This window comes from Hordeum vulgare, chromosome 5H (genome assembly GCF_904849725.1).
Source record: "Hordeum vulgare subsp. vulgare chromosome 5H, MorexV3_pseudomolecules_assembly, whole genome shotgun sequence".
Lineage (NCBI taxonomy): Eukaryota > Viridiplantae > Streptophyta > Magnoliopsida > Poales > Poaceae > Hordeum > Hordeum vulgare.
This window is the reverse complement of record NC_058522.1, coordinates 205,878,371-205,902,026: the sequence shown is the minus strand read 5'-3', so window position 1 is coordinate 205,902,026 and position 23,656 is coordinate 205,878,371. Positions and strand designations below refer to the sequence as shown.

The following is a 23,656-nucleotide window of genomic DNA, read 5'->3' as shown; positions in this document are numbered from 1 at the left end:
CAAGATGTCCCCTTCTGTCACTGGGATATAGAAACTCGCTAGGTTGAACCTACCACAACGCACCTCTCTCAACGAAGAAATACCTATCTAGTTGGCCAAACTATTCCAATAAATCAGAGAGAATAACGAAGCTATCATAACCATTCGCACAAGAATCATATAAGTATTTAGAGGTGACACAAATATTTATCATGAATAATCCGAATATAAACCCACAATTCATCGGACCCCAACAAACGCACCGCACAAAAGGAATTACATCATATGGATCAAAATGAAGATGTGATGATCATTGTATTGAATATCAAAGAGAGAGATATATTGCCATCTAGGTACTGACTATGAACCAGTAGGACTGCGGTGAACTACTCACGCGTCATCTTGAGGGAAGCAAGGTTGACGAAGCCGCCCTCCATGATTGATCCCCCTCCGGCAGGGTGCCGGAACGAAGCTCCAAATGGCCTCCCGTAGGAACAAGGACTTGCGGAGAGTAAAAGGTGTTTCAGGACTCCCTTTGGTGCTTTTAATGTAGGTGATAATTTGTAAGCCAAAAAACAGAGTCGGGAGGGCCACGAGGGGGGCACAAGCTACGATGGTCCACCCCCAGCGCGTCCCCTGATAACTTGTGGGGCCCTCGTGAGGCCTTCAACTTTCTTCCGATGCTCGTTGGTCTCCTTTTGGTCTAGAAAATATCATCAAAATGTTTGAGGGCAATTGGACCTCTTTGGTATGGACAACCTACAAAGTGAAAAACACACAGAAAACAGCAACTTGCACTAGGCACTGGGTCAATAGGTTAGTGCTCAAAAATAATATAAAATGGTAAATAAATACTCCAAAAGAATACTAGAATGATAATATAACAACATGTAACAATAAAAATTTATAGATATGTTGGAGATGTATTAGTTTCTCGTTGCCATCCTGAACTTCTGAAGTGCTGGGGTATCCAGGAGTGTTGGTGCGACGACCTAACCAACTATCCTCGCTTGCGCAAAAGCGGGTCATAAGTGAGGTCAGGGCCGACTTTGTCGTAGGTTTGTCTTGGCCGAGCCGTCGAGCTAGCCAGTCATCGCGAATATTGCTTTGGAAAGAGGCTATTGCCTCGGCATCCAAACAATTGATGATTTGGTTCTTCTTTGTCAAGAATCGGTTTCAAAATTGCCGAGCTGACATTCCAGAACATTGAATGATGTGGCTTAAGTCATCAGCATCCGTAGGTCGAACATAAGTGCACTGAAAGTTAGCTCGGAAGGCATCCTCAAGCTCTTCCCAAGTCCCAATGCAGTTTTCAGGGAGGCTGTTCAACTAATGTCGGGGTGCCCTTTGAGATTTACATGCAAGTATTTTATGGCGTGGAGGACATCTACTTGGGCCATATGGATGTGGAGAAGGAAGTCTTCAATCCACATGGTCGTGTCCATTGTCTCGTCGTACTATTCGATGTTTATGGGTTTGAATCCTTCGGGGAGTTTATGCTGCATCATCTTGTGTGTAAAGCATATTCGATCAGAGGCACCCCGGGCTTAAGCTACGTCAAGCTGGAGGTTGGTTGTCATCTGATCTAGGTGTTGTTATCGAGCTCTGTCGCAAGTCTAGCCAAGCTTGGTGCTCGTCCCATCTAGTGGGAGTGCACCCTTTGGATCTATAGATGGCCTTGTCTGAGTTGTTTTGGGATTCAAAATGTGTCATAGATCATGTGGGTCCTCACGCTATATTGGGTCTTTCCTTCTCCTGCGAGGGTGCTCGGGTTGATCTCTAGCTTATCTGGCCACCCTGTCCCGTCCTCAAGGGGCCATCTGGCTGATCGCCCTTAGTGCGTCTGGAGGTGCGGTCTCAAAGGCCTCATCATCAAATTCTAAAAGGAAACACCGGCACGAGTAACTTTTGTTTTGAACCAGCCGCTCAGTGTCGTACCCTTCTTTGGTTGCCTGGACTTTCGTCCATCTGTCGTTAAGGGTGTCTTGTTCAGCATTGAGCTGCGTTTGTTTCCTCTTAAGCTTTGGGTCGTGACTATAATCTGCCGCTTAAACCACTCTTGATCCAGCGGGTCTTTGGGCATGATGAAATCCTTGATACTTGTGATATGTGTGGGTTTTTCCATGGAGAGAAACTGGTTATCGCAGCACAATGCGGGTAAGTATTTCCCTCGATTAAGAAATCAAGGTTTATCGAAGAAATAGGAATATCAATTCTCAACCGTGTTGAGCAACTGCACACAAAAGATCAAATAACTTGCACCCAACACAGGCAAGAGGGTTGCCAATCCCCTTGATCTCGTTATTTGCAAGCAAATGAGGTGTGTAGATAATTGTAGATACTTGTAACTTGCAAAATAAATAAAAGACAAAATAATAACAAGGATAAAATTATAAGTTTTCTAAATATAGAAGTGAATAGACCAGGGGGGCATATTGTTCTCTAGTGGCATCTCTCATGAAAACAACATATGGTGGGTAACCAAATTACTGTTGGGGAATTAATAGAAAAGTGGATAGTTATGAGATTTTCATGGAAATGATCATGTATATATAGGCATCACATCCATAAGCAAATAAGCTGACTCCTGGATGCACCTACTACAGTTACTCCACCCATCGACCGTTATCCAACATGCATCTATAGTATTAAGTAAAAGAGAGTAATGCTTTGAGAACAATCACATGATGTAGACAATGTAAACTCAACCAATATGAAGAAACCCCATCATTTTATTCATAGTGGAAGCAACACAAAGAAACACCCGTCCCCTTCTATCAGTGGGATATAGAAACTCGCCTGGTTGAATCCACTACAACGCAACCCTGTCACTGGAGAAATGCCAAACAACTTGTCCAAAGTAATTCAATAGATGAGAGAATTACGAAGCTATGATGTTCATGCAAACAAGAATCATAAAAATCAGATAAGACCACTTATTTTTCATGAATAATATGAACAGAAACCCACTTCGGATACCAACAAATACACCATACAAAAGAATTACTTCAGATAGATCAAAGTGAAGATGCGATAATCATTGTATTGAAGATCAAAAGAGAGAGAGATAGCCATCTAGATACGAACTCCATACCCATAGGTTTGTGGCGAACACACATCATAACGAGGGAACCAAGGTTGATGAAGAGGCGTTCTATGATCGATCATCTCCGGTAGGATGCCAGAACGGAGCTCCAGATGGGATCGCCATGGAATAGATACTTGTGAGGTTGTAAAAAGTCTTTGGCGTATATCTTTAGAGTTTCAAGAATATTTATAGGGTAGGGAACGAGGCAAGAGGGGCCACAAGGGAGCGCCAAGTCATCAGGGCATGGCCAGGGGCGCCCTGTTGCCTTGGGGGCCCACGTCTGGCTTTGGGTTTCCTCCCAAAGCTTGTAGGTCTTCTTTTGGTCCACAAAAATAATAAAAACGTTATGTGGCAATTGCACTTCATTCGATACTGAAAATCTGAAAAACAAATAACACGAAGACAATAGCAACTGGCACTTGGCACTGGGTTAATAGGTTAGTGCTCAAAAATTATATAAATTGGTGAATTATGAACCAAAAAGTATCCTAGGATGATAATATAAAAACATGGAGCAACTAAAACTTATAGATACACTGCAGACGTATCAAGCATCCCCAAGCTTAATCCTTGCTCGTCATCAAGTTGGTAAATGATAAAAATAGAATTTTTGATGTGACAGGTTATCCAATGTCTAATCTTTTGCATGTATGACCATTAAGAGACGATGAATAAACAAACACCAACATAGTAATAATTAAAAGAACAAGCAACAAAATCATCAATCTTTAAAAGTACATGATTCTAAAAGAATGTTTACCCCCATTAGTCGTTCATATTAGCAAAGCATGGCATCGGCTTCACCACCTTAATACAAATGTTAAGCACCACTTTGTCCTAGTGATGTAATTGGATCATAATTTTCAAAGTGAATCAACTTTTAATTCTTCATGCAATACATGAGAGGGAGCCATGGACATAGCATAAGGTGGAATAGAATGTGGTGGTAGGTATCAAAGGGGTAAAAGTGGACAAGTTGGTCTCACATCAACTAGGCATAGCAACATGCTATGAAGATGCCCATCGGTAGATGTCAGTGCGAGGAGTAGGGATTGCCATGCAAATCATACACTAGATCAATAAGTGTATGAAAGCTCAAATGAAGCTACGTGGGATTTGCATCAAACTTGCTTGCTCATGAAGACCTCGGGCATTTGAGGAAACCCGTTATAGAAATATGCAAGCCAAGTTTATAATAATGATAATATGATTCCTACTAGCGTGTGAAAGTGACATATCATGGGACTCTCTTTATGAGGAACATGGTGCCACTTTGAGGCACAATTGTGTTTAAGGATAGTAGCAATGTCCCTTGTATCTTTTCTCTCATTCATTCATTTTTATGTTGGGATCATTTGGCCTCCCCCATTTTCATTTTCCATCTAGACTCTCTTCCTAACTTGTGGGGGAATCATAGACTCCATCATCCTTTCCTCACTCGGACAATACTTTAAAAATGATGATCATCACACTTTTATTTACTTATAACTCATGAAAGCTTGATATGAAGAATATGACTCAGTCTAATCCCTCTGGTAGTGTACCAGGATGTGCAATGATCTAGCATGAAATTTATCAACAATATGATGAATGGTGGCTTTGCCACAAATTCTATGTCGGCTCTGATCATGCAAAGAAATATGATGATGAATGAACTAGTCATATGATGTAAAGGTGGAATTTGCATGGGAATATATCTCTGAATGGATATGGAAATGCCATGTTGGGTAGGCATGTTGGCTATTTTTAGGAAGATAAAGAAAGGTCTATGTGTGACACAACACTTCATGCCACGGGGTTTGGACGCACACGCAAAGTTCGCATCGATCCTCGACGTGACAATGGGCAATGCATGGTACCAAAGAGGCTAGCAAAACATGAGGAGGTGAGATTGCATATGTCCATGGTTTCACATTAGTCATGAATAACTCATATACTTATTGCAAAGTTTTATTATATTCATCACAAATCAAAGCACTACCCGCATGCCTCAAGGGAGAGGGTTGGGAGGAGTTAATCATCGCACGACTCCGACTCGAAACAACACTAGGATTTCAACATGGAATAGAAATGCTCACACAACCCCGCCATGCCTTTTTAATATTCATAGAAACAAGGAATTAACACCTCTTAATACAACTACTTCTACGAATCAACAATGATGCATTCACACCCTTCCATATTACCATATCAATATCATTAACCCATAATTTCTCTTTATGTGCTACATGATGGTTTTGTTTATCATTCATTGAATACCTATTATTTTTGGACTAGCTTTATGACCCATGAAAATTACCAATACTGTTTATTAAATCTCAAACAAATATAAGTGAAGAATGAGAGTCCAAATATTTCTATAAAATCTACACGCCACGATGCTCAAAGAGATATTATTGAATTACTAGAGCAACCATTTAGCTCAAAAGATATAAGTGAAGCACAAAGAGTATTCTAACAAATCATGATAAATGTGTGTCTCTCTCAGGTTGATGTGTCCAAAAAATATGATTGTGGAAAACTAAACAAATAAAAATCAAACTAAAGCAAACGATGCTCCAACCAAAACTCATATCATATGATGAATAATTTTGTTTTGCTTCAAGTGACATACCGATGGATTGAAACGAAATAGGGGATGCCTTATAGGCCATCCACAAACATATATACTTGAGTCTTCCTATAATATTACCTTGGGGAGACTTGGGCATCCCCATGCTTAGGCTATTGTTGCTCCTTATTCCATTGTCCATCGAGATAGCAACCAAAACTTCAAACTTAAATCACACAAAAGTCATCACATCTTCATGTAATCCGTTAGTATAAGCAACATATCAAATAATAAGGTACTATTGTAAATTGATTCCTATTTAATTATTTTAATATGGGTATTGTATTCTAACTTCTCCATGGCTTATACCCCCCGATATAATCCATAACATCATCAAAAAAAGAAACTATGCAAGCAAAAAACAGAATCTGTCAAAAATAGAACAGTCTATAGTAATATGTAAGGAACCTGTACTTATGTAACTCCACAAATTATGAAACTTTAGGACGACCTGAGGAATGTTTCGGGCAATTCTATGTAAAAATTCAGCATAAAAAGATGTTCTAGTAAAATCATAGAAATTCGGCACTGGGCGTCAAAGTTTCTGTTTTGGCACCGTATAAATTATACTTATCATACAAGTCATCCCAAAGGTTTTAATTGGAACAAACACTAATTTAAACACAAAAACATAATCATTACAGAGGTAGTAATCATTACATCACACCAAGACAGAAAGTAAAAAAGCAAAAAATTAAGATAACTATTGCGTTGTCTCCCAACAAGCGCTATTGTTTTATGCCCCTAGCTAGGCAAAATGCATAGGATCAAGTATTGTCATAGGATCCATAAGTAGCCCTCATGATAGATTCATAAGGTGGTTTGATTCTATTTCTGGGGAAGACTTCCATCCCTTTCTTTAATGGAAATTTGAATCTTATGTTATACTCTTTCATATCAATAATTACACCTATAGTTCATAAGAAAGGTCTTCCAAGTATTATTGGACAAGTAGGATTTCATTCAGTATCAAGCACAATGAATTCTAGAGGCAAATAATTATTATTAGCAACAATGAGGACATCATTAATTCTACCTAAGGGTTTCTTAATGGTTGAATTCACAAGATGCAAGTTTAGGTAACACTCTTGAATATTAGTGAGACCAAGCACATCACATAGAGATTTGGCATTGTTGAAACACTAACATGAAGGTCACACAGAACATTTCATTCATATGTATTTATATTTATTTTGATAGTAGGTTCCCACTCATCATCCAATTTTCTAGGAATAGAAACTTCAAGTTCAAGTTTCTCATCGTATGCTTTTATCATCGCTTCCACTATATGATTACTGAAAGCCATGTTTTGTTCATTAGGATTGGGTGAGATAATAATGGATTGCAACAAGGAAATACATTCTATTAAAGATAAACTTTCATAATTATAGTACTTGTAATCAAAGAAAGTGGGAAATCACTAGTTAGTTTTAACCTCTCCAAACCCAGTATTTTAAGTTTTATCATTAGAATCACCACCCTCCAACCAACCGAGACACTCTCTAAGTAAAGTCGACTATCCTCCAGTACCTTTGTCATTAGTATTAACATAAGTACAAAAAGATTCAATAGGAGAAGTGCCAATCATTTTAAGATCTTCACTATGATTTTTGTCAAAACCGAATGCAAGAGCTTTTTCTAGGAATTCCCGCTTATGTTTCAACTTAGCAATCCTCTACCTACTTTCGTTCATAGATATTTTGATATATTTAATAGTCTCATTAAAATCATGCTTGGATGGCAAAGCTTTGGTTTTAAGAGTTTCGACATCAAGAGCAATTCTATCCATGTTCTTAGCCAAAGTATCGAGCATATGCATCTTTTCCTCTACCATAGTATTAAATTTTTTTGAGAATTAATGAATTATTTTATAGTGTTTTCAAGATCATAGGTGAATTTATTATTTTATTAGTAGAATTATTTACAGAATAATTACCATAGCAATTTCCATAACCATTAGAAGGATTAATGGGATATGGCCTATCGTTGAAATTAGCCCAATAGGCATTGTTATTGAAATAATTTCGAGGGATAAAATATATATCAATGGCATTATAATTTTTCTACATGAAATTTGGCAAGGGCATGCCATTAGGATCGATCAGCATGCGCATTTTTATTGGCAACCAGGTTCATAAGAGCATCCACTTGTTCACTCAGGGTAGCGATTTCCTCAACATAATTTACCTTCTTACCAATTGAAGCTCTTTCGGTATGACATTGAGAATAGTTTCCCAAGATGTTGCTTAGAAGTTTGGAGGCCTCTCCTAAGGTTACCTCCATGAAGGTACCACATGCGATAGAATCTAGAAGATCACTCAATAGAAAGTTTAGTTCCACATAGAAATTTTCGATGATCATCCACAAGTTTAAACCATGAGGAAGGCAATTTCTAACCATTAACTTAATTATATCTCAAGCTTTTGCAACTTGTTCATGATATTGTTATTTAAAATTCATTATTTGATTTCTAAGGAATATGATCTTAGCAGGAGGAAAATACTCGGCAATAAAAGCATCTTTTCACTTATCCCGTGTTCTAATACTATTACGTGGTAAAGATGAAAACCAAGCCTTATCTTTATACCTTAGTGAAAAAGGAAATAAATTTAATTTAAAAATATCATTATCCATGTCCTTTTTATTTTTCAGACGACAAAGTTCAACAAAAGTATTAAGAAGAGTTCGGGATCCTCATAAGGACTTCCCGAAAATTATTCTTTCATGACGAGATTCAGTAATGCAGCATTAATATCAAAAACATGCGCACAAGTTGTGGGCGGTATTGGACTATTAATTAAATCATTATTATTAGTATTTGCGAAGTCACACAACTTAGTAGTATCTTGAGACATGGTGACTGAGCAAGCAAAGTAACTAGTAGGTCATATAAACTAGAGAGCGAAAATGCAAACTGCTGGGGAACGTAGTAATTTCAAAACATCTGCTACGTCACACAAGGATTTATCTATGGAGAAACCAACAACGAGCAAAGGGGTAGAGAATCTTCATACCTTTGAAGATCGCTAAGCGGAAGCGTTGCTAGAACGCGGTTGATGGAGTCATACTCGCAGCGATTCAGATCGCGGTGGATACTGATCTATGCACCGAACAACAGTGCCTCTGCGTGCAACACACATGCATTCCGGTGACATCTCCAACACCTTGATCCAGCAAGGAGGAGGAGAGGCTAAGGGAGAGCTCCGGAAGCACTACGGCATGGTCACGGTGGAGCTGTGTGGTACTCCGACAGGGCTTCGCCAAGCACTACGGAGGACGACGAGGAAGAGGAGTAGAGCTGCGCCGAGAGAGAGAGAAATTGTATTGTTTGCAACCACAAAAACCTCTCTATATAGAGGGAGGAGGGTGCGCCACCCCTAGGGTTTCCACCCTAGGAGGTGTGGCATCCGTAGATGGGTGGAGGGGTGGCGCCCTAGGGTGGGCTTCGAGCCCAAGGCTGCCCCTCCACCCCTAGGGTTTGGCCCCCTCCACCCCTTGTGCGCCTTGGGCCTTAGGTGGGAGGTGCACCAGCCCACCTAGCGGCTGGTTCCCATCCACTTTTGGCCCAAGTAGCACTTTGGGGCTGGTGGACCTTCCTGGTGGACCCTCGGAACCCTTCCGGTGGTCCTGGTATATTATCGGTGATGCCCGAAACACTTCCGGCAATCAAATCCCACTTCCTATATATGAATATTTACCTCCGGACCATTCCGAAACTCCTCGTGACGTCCGGGATCTCATCCCGGACTCCGAGCAACCCTCGGTAACCATGTGTACTATTCCCATATAACCCTAGCGTCATCGAACCTTAAGTGTGTAGACCCTACGGGTTCGGGAACTATGCAGACATGACCGAGACACCTCTCCGGTCAATAACCAACAGTGGGGTCTGGGTATCCATGTTGGTTCCCACAAGTTCCACCATGATCTCATCGGATGAACCACTATGTTGGGGATTCGATCAATCCCCTATGCAATTCCCTTTGTCTACCGGTATGATACCTGCCCGAGATTCAATCTCGGTATCCCTATACCTTGTTCAATCTAGTTACCAGCAAGTCTCTTTACTCGGCCTGTAACACATCATGACGTGGCTAACTCCTTAGTCACATTGAGGTCATTATGATGATGCATTACCGAGTGGTCCCAGAGATACCTCTCCATCACACGGATTGACAAATCCAAGTCTCGACTCGTATAACCAAATAGATACTTTCGGAGATACCTGTAGTGCACCTTTATAATCACCCAGTTACGTTGTGATGTTTGATACACCGAAAGCACTCCTACGGTATCCGATTGTTGCACAATCTCTTGGTCTAAGGAAATGATACTTGACATTAGAATAGCTTTAGGAGACGAACAATACGATCTAGTGCTATGCTTAGGATTGGATCTTGTCCATCACATCATTACCCAATGATGAGATCTCGTTATCAATGACATCCAATGTCCATGATCAGGAAACCATGATCATCTATTGATCAATGAGCTATCCAACTAGAGGCTCACTAGGGGCACATTGTGATCTATATATTCACACATGTATAACAGTTTATAGTTAATACAATTATAGCATGAATAATAGACAATTATCATGAACCAGGAAATATAATAATAACCACTTTATTATTGCCTCTAGGGAATATTTCCAATAGTCTCCCACTTGCACTAGAGTCAGTAATCTAGTTACGTTATGATGAATCGAACACCCATAGAGTTATGGTGCTGATCATGTTTTTCTCGTGGAAGAGGTTTAGTCAACGGATTTGCGACATTCTGATCCGCATGTACTTTACAAATATCTATATCTCCATCCTGGATGTATCCACGTATGGAGTTGAAGCGACGCTTGATGTGCTTGGTCTTCTTCTGAAACATGGGCTCCTTTGCAATGGCAATAGCTCCTGTGTTGTCACAGAAGAGAGTCATCGGGTCTGGCGCACTTGGAATTACTCCTAGGTCGGTGATGAACTCCTTGATCCAGACTTCTTCATGTGCTACTTCCGAAGCAGCTATGTACTCCGCTTCACATGTAGATGCCGCCACGATGGTTTGCTTTCAACTACACCAGCTAACTGCCCCATTATTCAAAATATACACATATCTGGTTTGTGACTTAGGCTCATCCGGATCTGTGTCGAAGCTAGCATCGACGTAACCCTTTACGACGAGCTCTTCAGCACTTCCATAAACGGGAAACATATCTTTAGTCCTTTTCAGGTACTTAAGGATTTTCTTGACCGTTGTCCAGTGATCCGCTACTAGATCACTCTGGTACCTCCCTATCAAACTTATGGCAAGGTTCACATCAGGTCTGGTCCACAGCATGGCATACATAATAGAGCCTATGGCTGAAGCATAGGGGATGGTACTCATCTTTTCTCTATCTTTTGCCGTGGTCGGGCGTTGAGTCATACTCAACCTCACACCTTGTAATACAAGCAAGAACTCGTTCTTAGCCTTATCCATATTGAACTTCTTCAATATCTTGTCAAGGTATGTGCTTTGTGAAAGACCTATGAGGTGTCTCGATCTATCTCTATAAATCTTGAGGCCTAATATGTAAGCATCTTCTCCAAGGTCCTTCATTCAAACACTCTTATTCAAATAGGCATTTATGCTTTCCAATAGTTCTCTATCATTTCCCATCAACAATATGTCATCCACATATAATATAAGAAATGCTACAGAGCTCCCACCCACTTTCTCATAAATACATGCTTCTCCATAAGTCTGTACAAACCCAAATGCTTTGATCACCTCATCAAAGAAAATGTTCCAACTCCGAGAATCTTGCACCAATCCATAGATGGAGCACCGGAGCTTGCATGCCTTGTCAGCATTGCTATGATCGACAAAACCTTCCGGCTGAATCATATACAATTCTTCCTTAAGAAACTCGTTCAGGAATGTCGTTTTGCCGTCCGTTTGCCACATTTCATAATCATAAAATGCGGCAATTGATAACATGATTTGGACCAACTTCAGCATCGCTACGGGTGAGAAGGTCTGATCGTAGTCAATCCCTTGAACTTGTCGATAACCCTTAGTGACAAGTCGAGCCATATAAATGGTCACATTACCATCTGCGTCAGTCTTCTTCTTAAAGATCCATTTACTTTCTATGGCTCGCCGATCATCAGACAAGTCCACCAAAGTCCATACTTTGTTCTCATACATGGATCCTATCTTGGATTTCATGGCCTCAAGCCATCGCTTCTTCATAGTTCGAAGGTTCACTGTTGTCCAACAACATGATTTCCATGATAGGATTGTCATACCACTCTGGTGCGGAACGTGTCCTTGTGGACCTTTGAGGTCCAGTAGCAACTTGATGTGGAGCTTCATGATCATCATCATTAACTTCTTCTCTAGCAGGTGCAGGCACCTCAGAAACATTTTCTTGTGCTGTGCTACTCTCCGGTTCCAGAGGAGGTACAATTACCTCATCAAGTTCTACTTTCCTCCCACTTACTTCTTTCAAGAGAAACTCTTTCTCTAGAAAGATCCGTTCTTGGCAACAAACACTACAAGAAATAAGGTCAATTATGACTCCCTATATTGGTCATTGATTCGTCATTGTTGTCGTTTATTGACCTTTTTTGACCAAATTTACAACCTCAACAGTTGGCCGTCAAGAATGAACAAACATAACCTTTCTAAAAAATTTGTCGCAGGTCTCTATTGACCAAAATTTTGAGTTGGTTATTACCCATTTGTGTCAGCCACGTAGGAGCTGACGTGGCCAAGCTGACGTGGCATGGCTAGAGACAAAATGGAATCATCATAAATTTCAGATCCTGGCCCAATACCTATTTTACTATTGAAAATGTCTGATTTGTTTGGGTTGAAGCATTTTTTTTCTAGAAGCACGCATATCTCAGGATAGGCCCATTAAAAATAAGTATAACAGAATAAAAGATTGCAAATAAAATGTATATTTCATTTCAGTAGCATATCACATAAATACAAAACATCATGCACCGACTCCAAGCATTAAGGTTCAATGCCTAACAAGGGCACATCAAAATAATTTTACATGTGCACAACAGAATATTTCTGCAAGTGCAAGAAAAAAGGACCGAACAAGTGCATAATCGCACATCAAGAGAGTTCCACAAAGATTGGATGAGAACCACAAGTTTCTTCTCATCCTCTTCCTCTGCACAATATGCTCTTATGACCAAGCTTTCAGACCAAGGAAACTAGTAAAATTACACGCACGATAACCAATGATAAAACAGTAGAAAATTGTTTTCTCATTCATCTAGTTATGACTTATGACCACGAAGATTGAATGTGCTTAATTGCCATGCAGGAAGGTTAAGGGCATGGATTCACAAGTTGGCAGCTGCCCCACGGTTGCATTTATTTCCAACCACACACAGGCTAACTAATTTGCATGCATGTCTGATTTCTAGTGTCTCCCAGATCTCTTCAATTCATACTTTTTTGTCAAAGAATTTGTACGAATGTTTACTGCCTCATTATAGGTTGCTCAAAATCAACTAAGTGCACTAGGCATCCATAGTTATGAAATTATTCTGGATTTTTCTATGGTAAATTTTTGGAATATCTAATTTGTGCGTGTATCTGTCAGCCATCACAACCATTTGTTTATCCAAAAGTTTAAAAATAGCATAGTTCGTTCTCTACACTGAATTTTAACTTTTATGTGTACTGTATATACACACACACGAGAAGCAGGTATTTAATTAGAAATTTTTTACGGAAATTTAATTAGTAATTTGCTGGTATAAAAAGATGGATATGTTATTACTAGACATCAAGTAGTTCTTACATTTGCTATAAACAATATATTATATAGTTACATCAAGTTGTTCTAACATGTAAAAGTATATGTACAATGGGTTCGACCTTTTATGTTGTCACGTTACTTGCATATATAGATGTATAACATACAAGAATCGTGAAGGTATGCATTGATCCGAATATACTTCGACCAAGATTGCAATACAAAAGAGTGCAAAAAAATTGCAATTAGTAAAACAGACGGGTATAAAAGTCATGCATGACCACGGAGGCTCACATGCATGTACTAGAATTAAGACTCCTTTCCTTAAATGATAATTAATTTTTTTAGTCATAATAGGAATCAGATAAGGCAATGACCTGAGTATAGCCGATAAAAAAGAATTGTTATAGCTCGTTGCTCTTGATCGTTCCTTCAAAATAGCCGATGTTAGAATTTAGTCAATTATGGTTGGCAAGATAATAATCTAACTACTACTTGGCCGATCATGTACATGCTTAAGAAGAAACTAATAAATGGGATTGAGGGCCAAAACTTAGGCGCACCAATTTTTAACAAATTTTGTAGCAGTAAACATGAGGGAGATCCATAAGTACAGTATGTTGTATATGTTTGGTAACCTGAATGTTGTATATGTTTCCATCAGGAGCTTCTAGCTTCATAACTTTAGAGATCCTGCTTCTGAAATTATTAGCAAATTTCTCTGTACGTTCTGAACAACAAACAACAAAGCAATCAGAAAATTACATATGTCTGATCAAGAAGACATTTCATCAGGACAACCGGAAGGATATTGTTCATCTATGGTCTTACCATTTCGTGACAGAAATCACCAACCATGAGCCGCAAGAAATGCTTCTGCCTATATCCATGTGATGCCAATAGAAATATGTTATATAACCATGGCTTCAAAACTTCCATTGACGACTGTCCTATTGTCGAAATGACCAGGAATAACTCAACGGCCATCATCCAGCTAGGTACACCTCCTCGTTAGCACCTTTGTCATCGGTTCCCAACACATGATGCATGCACGTATGTTCTTTCTCAAGTTTAGTATCTACGGAGTACTCCCTCCATTCCTAAATATAAGTATTTTAAAGATTTCGCCAGGAGACTACATACGAAACATAACGAGTGAATCTACACTCTAAAGTATATATATATACATCCGTATGTAGTCCCATAGTGGAACCTCTAAAAAGGCTTATATTTAGGAACAGAGAGAGTATAATATATGTAGCTGAATTTCTATGCAGATATAGCTACCTTGATGTAAACAGTGTCCATAGAGTAGAAAGGAGGTATGGACACTGATTGTTCACACAGGTTTGGTGGCAACCAGAAAATTCAAGTAATTTTGGTATAAAAAAATAGACCCAACAATATTTACATCCACCATTTCAACACAATACAAGATGTAAATGGGCATAGCTGCAACATTTCTGGAAAACATGAACGTACTCACTGCTCACGTGGAATGATAGGAAATAAAAATGTACTCCAGTGCATCAAGTAGAACGGCTGCCCGAATGGTTTGTGTACACTTGTCTTCTCCCTCAAAAAGAACAGAAGATATCATCATCACTAGAAAGAGATACTACTGTCCGTTCACGCTGTTTCATCTTCTACCACATATGAAAGAACAAACAATTGAGGGTGGGTGGTATTTGAGAAAAATAAAATACAAAAAAGATACTGAATTAATTTTGGCAGTGCATCAACATGAGGTTGATTGAGATGTAATCCCATAGAAATCCATAGTCAAAAAAGTTTATGAACAGTCCAACAATACACATGCTTCTGAAACTAAGAAAGAGAAACAATCAGCACGATAACAATTAAGCCTAAGTTAATGCCAAACCCTTTGTAAATTCTCATTTGTAGCAGAAAACGGAATACCTTGCACCACTTTATTTGATGTAATGTAGACACTTTCAACTCATTTGACAAAATTTCTATTTCTCCAGTAGCAGTCCAATTTTTCATCATGAAAACACTATTTTGTAGCAGCAATAATACTGAACATATCCAAGCAACAAAGATATATGAGCGCTTTTCAAACAGAAATCTCCTGTCTGCCCGACTCAACTAAATTTAGACATTTTGCTGAAAAAGTAGGGGGAAACATTGAGGTTCCTAGATGAAAATAATCTTAGCAGTGGCATAGTGCCTAAACAAGAAATTTTTTTATAGAAAGTCTTGTCAATTTTACAATCATCTAACACAATACAACAAAAGATTCAGTTGGAGGGGAACCTTGGAAAGATAGGAATCTTAGAAACCTAGACTTTTGGACAAGGAATAGGATGATGGAGGAATACTTATAGAGAAGAACCAAGCAGTCATTGTCGTCGCTGATGCAGGTGTCACTGGCGATCAGTCGGTTATTATGACCCTAAAATATGAAGATGTAGTACTGTGTCTTATTATGAGCAGTCGGTTTCAACCTCACATGGATGCATCTATTTGATGTGAGATAAATCAAATAAAGATGTCCAATACTGGAGCATGTTTTTTCGGAACAAACAAAAAGTAAAGTATGTGCTTCAGGCGATCTATAGATTTAGCAAGTTAATGATCTACTAGTAGAAAGACAAGAAGCCTCTCTTATCTTTGCAAACAGCAGACGCTTCTTTCAGAGTAAAATAGGAAGATGTAGTAATATGTGTTAATATCATCAGTATTTTCCAACTTCACATGGATGCACATATTTCATGCCTGATAAATGAAAGAAAATGTCTAAAACTAGAGCCATTTTTTCATTTCAGAACAAATAGAATGTAAGCTATTGCACTTCAGTATCCTGCGTTCCACCATAAACATGATCTTAAACTGCAGCAAGTTTATGCTCTAACTCTGAGGATGTAGAGAGTAGAAAGACCAGAAGGCTCTTACCTTTGTCAAGAGCCAATACTTCAGCAGAGAAGCACACACAATGGCAAGGATGCCCAAGCCCAGAGCAAAAGGGCATACATATATGCAGATGCGCAGCATACCAGCTGACACTTGTGGGTCTTGTTCTTGCAGTGCCATTATAACGGAATTTGTAGCAGCAAACAATCAACAAAATTCAGAGAAGCACATAACGGAATTATAATATATTGAATTTCTAGCAGCAAGCAAGAACTCAATAAAATTCAGAGAGGCACATAACGGAATTCTAATATACCGAATTTGTAGCAGCAAGCAAGAACTCAACAAAATTCAGAGAGGCACATAACAGTATTCTAGCAGCATAACAGTAGCAACAACTGAATTTGTAGCAGCAAGCAAGCAAGCACTTAAACAAAATTCAGAAAGACATGTAGAAAACTTCTGCAACTGTATTTTAAGCAGCAAGCAAGTAAGCAAATTAGTTGGTGAGCAATGCAATGTCTATCCCATTCAGAAGTCAGAAGCAGAGCAGGTATGTTGTCTGACAGCAGTAGTAGCACTGAACAAAATAAATTCTGATGACAGGCATGTAACCAATTCTGATAACTTCTGCAACCAATTTCTGATGACAACGCTGAGGGAGTGGCCCGTGAAGGTGAGCGTGTAGTCAGGGTACCGGTCCAGGAGGTCCCGGAGCAGGTCGCACTCCTTGTCGAGCACCCAGCCAGCGGCCCGGAGGAGGCCGTTGTGGACGTAGCCGCCGTCGAAGCGGCACTTGCCGAGGCGGTTGTCGAGGAGCAGCGCGTAGTTAGACTCGCCGCCGAGGTTGAGGCCCCGGAGCGGCCGAGGTCGAGGTAGAGCAGGTAGGGCGTGACCCGGCCCCCGGTGTCGGCGTAGGTGTGGCAGCGCACGCCATTGGAGGGGTCGAGGAGCGGGGCAGCGAGGTCGGGCTCGTAGTTGGCCATGACGAGGCGGCACATCCGGCGGACGGGCGCCAAGTTGGCCGCGGCGGCATGTCCTCAGGTGGCGCTGTCGTGGTAGCCCGTGTGGACGCACCGCTTCCACGCCCACCGCGCGCACCCGAGGCAGTAGACGCACTCCAGCAGCGGCAGCCCGCACGCCAGCGACATGTGTGGAGATTCCATCGAGCAGGCGGCGTGCGGATGTGGCAGATCCCGACGAACCTAGGGGTGGTGGCTGAAACCCTAGCCAGAATCGAATGTCAGAGATGACGGCGGCGGAGGAGTCGCGTGAGGGGAGAGACAGACACACAGAGATCACGGGGGAGAAGGGGCTTTTTTTTCATTCCAATTATTCCAAGAGAGGTGAATGAGAGACGTCAGATGGACGGCTCAGATTGGCTACAAGGGGTGATACGTGGGAAGAGTTTTCTGCGTCCTGATTGGTTCGAGATTTAACATTTACATAGACAGATGCATACCAAGTTTGTTTATGCACATTTCCTCTTAAAAGAAAAAAAATCGTCATGCACATGTACGTGAACGGCAAGCAGATATTGATTTTGGGAAAGGATATTCATGTGTAGCATACGACATGTGGAACCTTTTTCGATTCGAATGTATCTCGTAGTACCACGGATTCAAGTGTCATTAGGAAACCAATCTAAATGTCTTTATCACACGAAGGATGGGTGGGTGAGAGACGTTGGATAGGTATCGCGTGAACGGCTCAGATGGTCTGCAGTGGTGTGATCCGAGGGAGAGGGATTATGGGTCCTGATTGGATAGAGAAAGGTGATATCTAAAATAATTTCTAAGTGCTAAAAATAGAAGTGGTTTTTGGAACAAGTACCAAAACTATTTTCCCAAACGACATCACTAAATGTTTCCCTCAAGATTACCACATTTAATGGACGATAACCAACTTATTCAATTTTGATCTTTAAAGCTATTTTTGTCATTTAAACGGTTTTCTACTGAATCAGAAGGAAATCAGATGGAATCGGAAGGAAATCGGTCAAACAATTTTGCACAAGGGTGTATCTTGGAATGGCAAACAATGTTGCTAAAGGGACTTCTCGTTTTCTTTGGACGTAAAATTCATTTTCCATTTGTGGCCTTGTCGACACCTATACAAGACATGTAGGAGAAATTGTTGAGTTTTCTGCCCAGTTACCTCTATTTAAGCCTATGACCTTCTTAATTTTTTCATGGAGGACCTACACTGCGGGCATAAATAGAGCTACACATGCCAGTGACCTTTTTGGGCAATGGAATTATGACCTTCTTCGTAGAGATTGTCAAAATTTTCTACAGTTTGGACCCTCTTAGACATCTCATGACCTTTTTGTAAATTTTAGTCATAGATCTATAACCAATAAAACCGCCGTCACTATTTTTTGTCATAAACGAGCCTATTTCTTGTAGTGAAAGACTTTCCCTCAGACCTAAGATAGAAGGTATACCCAGTAGTTTCCTTAGGGTATCCTATGACGATACATTTTTCCGCTTTGGGTTTGAGCTTCTCAGGTTGAAGTTTCTTTACATAAGCATCACAGCCCCAAACTTTTAGAAATGACACCTTAGGTTTCTTGCCAAACCATAAATCATACGGTGTCGTCTCCACGGATTTAGACGGTGCCCTATTTAAAGTGAATGCGACAGTTTCCAATGCATATCCCCAAAATGATAGCGGTAAACCAGTAAGTGACATCATAGATCGCATCATATCCAATAGAGTGAGATTATGACATTCAGACCCACTGTTACGCTGCAGTGTGCCAGGCGGCGTGAGTTGTGTAACAATTCCATATTTCCTTAGGTGCGTGCCAAACTCGTGACTCAAATATTCTAATCCACGATCGAATCGTAAGAACTTTATATTCTTGTCACGTTGATTCTCCACCTCACTCTGAAATTCCTTGAACCTTTCAAAGGTTTCAGACTTGTGCTTCATTAAGTAGACATATCCATATGTACTTAAATCATCAGTGAGGGTGAGAACATAACGATAGCCACCGCGAGCCGCAACGCTTATTGGACCACATACATCGGTATGTATTATTTCCAATAAGTTGGTTGCCCGCTCCATTGTTCTGGAGAACGGAGTCTTGGTCATCTTGCCCATGAGGCTCGGTTCACATGTGTCAAATGATTCAAAATCAAGAGACTCCAAAAGTCCATCTGTATGGAGTTTCTTCATGCGCTTGACACCGACATGACCAAGGGAGTAGTGCCACAAGTATGTGGGATTATCATTATAAACTTCACATCTTTTGGTACTCGCACTATGAATATGTGTAACATCACGATCGAGATTCATCAAGAATAAACCATTGACCAGCGGGGCATGACCATAAGACATACCACTCATACAAATAGAAAAACCATTATTCTGAGAGTTAAATGAGTAGTCGTCCTGCATTAAGAAAGATCCCGATACAATGTTCATGTTCAAAGCTGGTACTAAATAACAAATATCAATGTTTAAAACTAATCCCGAAGGTAGATGTGGAGGTAGCGTGCCGATGGTGATCACATCGACCTTGGAACCATTCCCGACGCACATCTTCACCTTGTCCTTTGCTAGCCTACGCTTGTTCCACATATCCTATTTTGAGATGAAAATGTGAGCAACAACACCGGTATCTAATACCCAGGAGCTACTACGAGGGCTGGTAAGGTACACATCAATAACATGTGTATCATATATACCTTTGACGTTTCCGGCCTTCTTGTCCGCTAAGTTCTTAGGGCAATTCCGCTTCCAGTGACCGGTTCCCTTGAAGTAATAGCACTCAGTCTCTGGCTTGGGTCATTTCGTTGGCTTCTTCCTGGCAACTGGTTTACCAGGTGTGGCAACTGCTTTGCCGTATTTCTTGAAGTTCTTCTAACCCTTGCCCTTCTTGAAACTGGTGGTCTTATTGACCATCAACACTTGATATTCTGTCTTGATTTCTACCTCCGTAGATTTCAGCATTGAATACAACTCCAGAATGGTTTTCTCCATCCCTTGCATGTTTAGTTCATCACACTGCCTTTATAGCTAGGTGGAAGCTACTGGAGGATTCTGTCAATGACCGCAACATCCGGAAGTTCAACTCCCAGCTGAGTCAAGCGGTTCTGCAATCAGACATTCTGAGTATGTGCTGATTGACAGAACTATTCTCCTCCATCTTACAGCTAAAGAACTTGGGGGAGACTTCATATCTCTTGACCCGGGCATGAGCTTGAAAAACATGTTTCAGCTCCTCGAACATCTCATATGCTCCGTGTTGCTCAAAACGCCTTTGGAGCCCCGGTTCTAAACTGTAAAGCATGCCACACTGAACCAGAGAGTAGTCATCACTCCACGACTACCATGCGTTCCTAACGTCCTGGGTTGCCGCGGGAACAGGAGGATCACCTAGCGGTGCATTAAGGACATATGCCTTCTTGGAAGTAGTGAGGATGAGATTTACGTTATTATCCCAATCCGCATAGTTGCTCCTATCATGTTTCAGCTTGGTTTTCTCTAGGAACGCGTTGAAGTTGCATGAGACATTTATGTTGGCCATTGGATCTACAATATTTCTAAAGACAATTTTAGACTGAGTTCATGGTAATTAAGTTCATCTAATAAAATTACTAATGAACTCCCACTTAGATTGACATCCCTCTAGTCATCCAAGTGTTACAAGATCCACGTCGACTAGCCCGTGTCTCATCATCACGTGAGACGAACTAGTCATCAATGGTGAGCATCTCCATGCTGATCGTATCAACCATACGACTCATGTTCGACCTTTCGGTCTCCCGTATTTGAGGCCATGTCTGTACATGCTAGGCTCGTTGAGTCAACCTAAGTATTTTGCGTGTGTAAACTGGCTTACACCCGTTGTATGCGAACGTTAGAATCGATCATACCCAATCATCACGTGGTGCTTCGAGAGAAAGATCATTCGCAACTATGCACACTTAGGGGAATACATATCTCGAAATTTTAATGAGGGATCATCTTATCTTTGCTACCGTAGTTCTAAGCAATAAGATGAAAAACATGATAAACATCACATGCAATCATATAGTGACATGATATGGCCAATATTATCTTGCTCCTTTGATCTCCATCTTCGGGGCACCATGATCATCATTGTCACCGGCATGACACCATGATCTCCATCATCATGATCTCCATCATTGTGTCTCCATGAAGTTGTCATGCCAACTATTACTTCTACTACTATAGCTAATGTTTAGCAATAAAGTAAAGTAATCACATGGCGTTGCATCTCATACAATAAATTAAGATAACTCCTATGGCTCCTGCCTATTGTCATACTCATCGACATGCAAGTCGTGAATCCTATTACAAGAACATGATCAATCTGATACATCACATATGTAACATCACATCCTTTTGTCCATATCACATCACATAGCATACCCTGCAAAAAACAAGTTAGACGTCCTCTAATTGTGGTTGCAAGTTTTACATGGCTGATTATGGTTTCTGGCAAGAACGCTTCTTACCTATGTGACAGCCACAACGTTGATATGCCAATGCTATTTACCTTTGATACGTCTCCATCGTATCTACTTTTCCAAACTCTTTTGCCCTTGTTTTGGACTCTAATTTGCATGATTTGAATGGAACTAACCCGGACTAACGCTGTTTTCAGCAGAATTGCCATGGTGTTGTTTTTGTGCAGAAATAAAAGTTCTCAGAATTACATGGAAATTTACGAGGATTTTTTGTGGAATATATAAAAACATTACCGCCTCCAACCCCAACTCTATTTAGTCCCTTTCGCCCAGAAAAAAATCAGTGAGAAGAGCTCATCGCGTTTTACGATACGGAGGCGCCGCCACCACCTGTTCTTCCTCTGGAGGGCAGATCTGGAGTCCGTTCTGGGCTCCAAAGAGGGCAGATCGTCGCCGTCGTCATCACCAACCTTCCTTCATCACCAATTCCGTGATGCTCTTCATTGTTCGTGAGTAATCTCATCGTAGCCTTGTTGGACGGTGATGGGTTGGATGAGATATATCATGTAATCGAGTTAGTTTTTATGGGGATTGATCCCTAGTATCCACTATGTTGTGAGATTTATGTTGCTACTACTTTGCTTTGCTTAATGCTTGTCACTAGGACCCGAGTGCCATGATTTTAGATCTGAACCTATTATGTTTCGATCAATATATGTGTGTTCTTGATCCTATCTTGCAAGTTGTACTCACCTACTATGTGTTATGACCCGGCAACCCCGGAGTGACAATAGCCAGTACCACTCCCGGAGATGACCACAGTATGAGGAGTTCATGTATTCACTAAGTGCTAATGCTTTGTTCCGGTTCTTTATTGAAAGGAGAACCTTAATATCCCGTAGTTTCCATTAGGACCCCGCTGCCACGGGAGGGATGGACAATAGATGTCATGCAAGTTCTTTTCCTTAAGCACGTATGACTATATACGGAATACATGCCTACATTACATTGACGAACTGGAGCTAGTTACATATCTCCCCATGTTATAACTGTTGCATGATGAATGTCATCTGAAATAATTATCCAACACTGATCCAATGCCTACGAGTTTTTCCTACTGGTCCTTGCTATGTTACTTTGCCGTTACTGCTGTCAGTACTGTTGTTGTCACTATTGCTACTGTTACCGCTGCTACTCTTACTATCACACTACTTTGCTACTGAAACTTTGCTGCAGATACTAAGTCTTTTAGGTGTGGTTGAATTGACAACTCAACTGCTAATACTCGAGAATATTCTTTGGATTCTCCTTGTGTCGAATCAACAAATTTGGGTTGAATACTCTACCCTCGAAAACTGTTGCGATCCCCGATACTTGTGGATTATCAAGACTATTTTCTGGCACCGTTGCCGGGGAGGCATATCTCTATTCTCTGAGTCACTTGGGATTTACATCTGTTGATCACTATGAGGAATCCGAGAGATCCAAAAAAACTAAAGTCTTGCCATCAACTACTAGGACAGGTAAGGAACTGCCATCTAGCTCTGCACTTGATTCACCTTCAGTTATGAGTATGTTTGCGACACCACCTCCTGCTAGAAATTTTGATGTGTCACGTGTGCTTGATGATGCTACTTTTGCTATCCATGATGCTTGTGATGATTCTTTGTTTGATACTACTTTGCCACTAGGTGCATTCCTTGATGCACAAATTGCTAGAGTTACTGCGGAATGTGATGATACTTCTGTGACTGTTGAAATTATTGAAGTAGAACCTGCTATTTCACCTGTTAGAACTAGCTCTCATAGATATGAATTGCCTGATATACCTAAGGGTTATGTTATGGAGGTAGAGATAGCTGAGGACTTTCTTGCATGTAAGGATAGCTATGATCTTGAGA

The 23,656-nt window shown here is 40.6% G+C and overlaps 1 pseudogene; it reads right to left on the bottom strand.

The window, feature by feature from the left end:
• Nucleotides 1–16,842: 16,842 nt before the first annotated feature.
• Nucleotides 16,843–17,462, bottom strand: LOC123396504 (annotated as a pseudogene).
• Nucleotides 17,463–23,656: the final 6,194 nt, after the last annotated feature.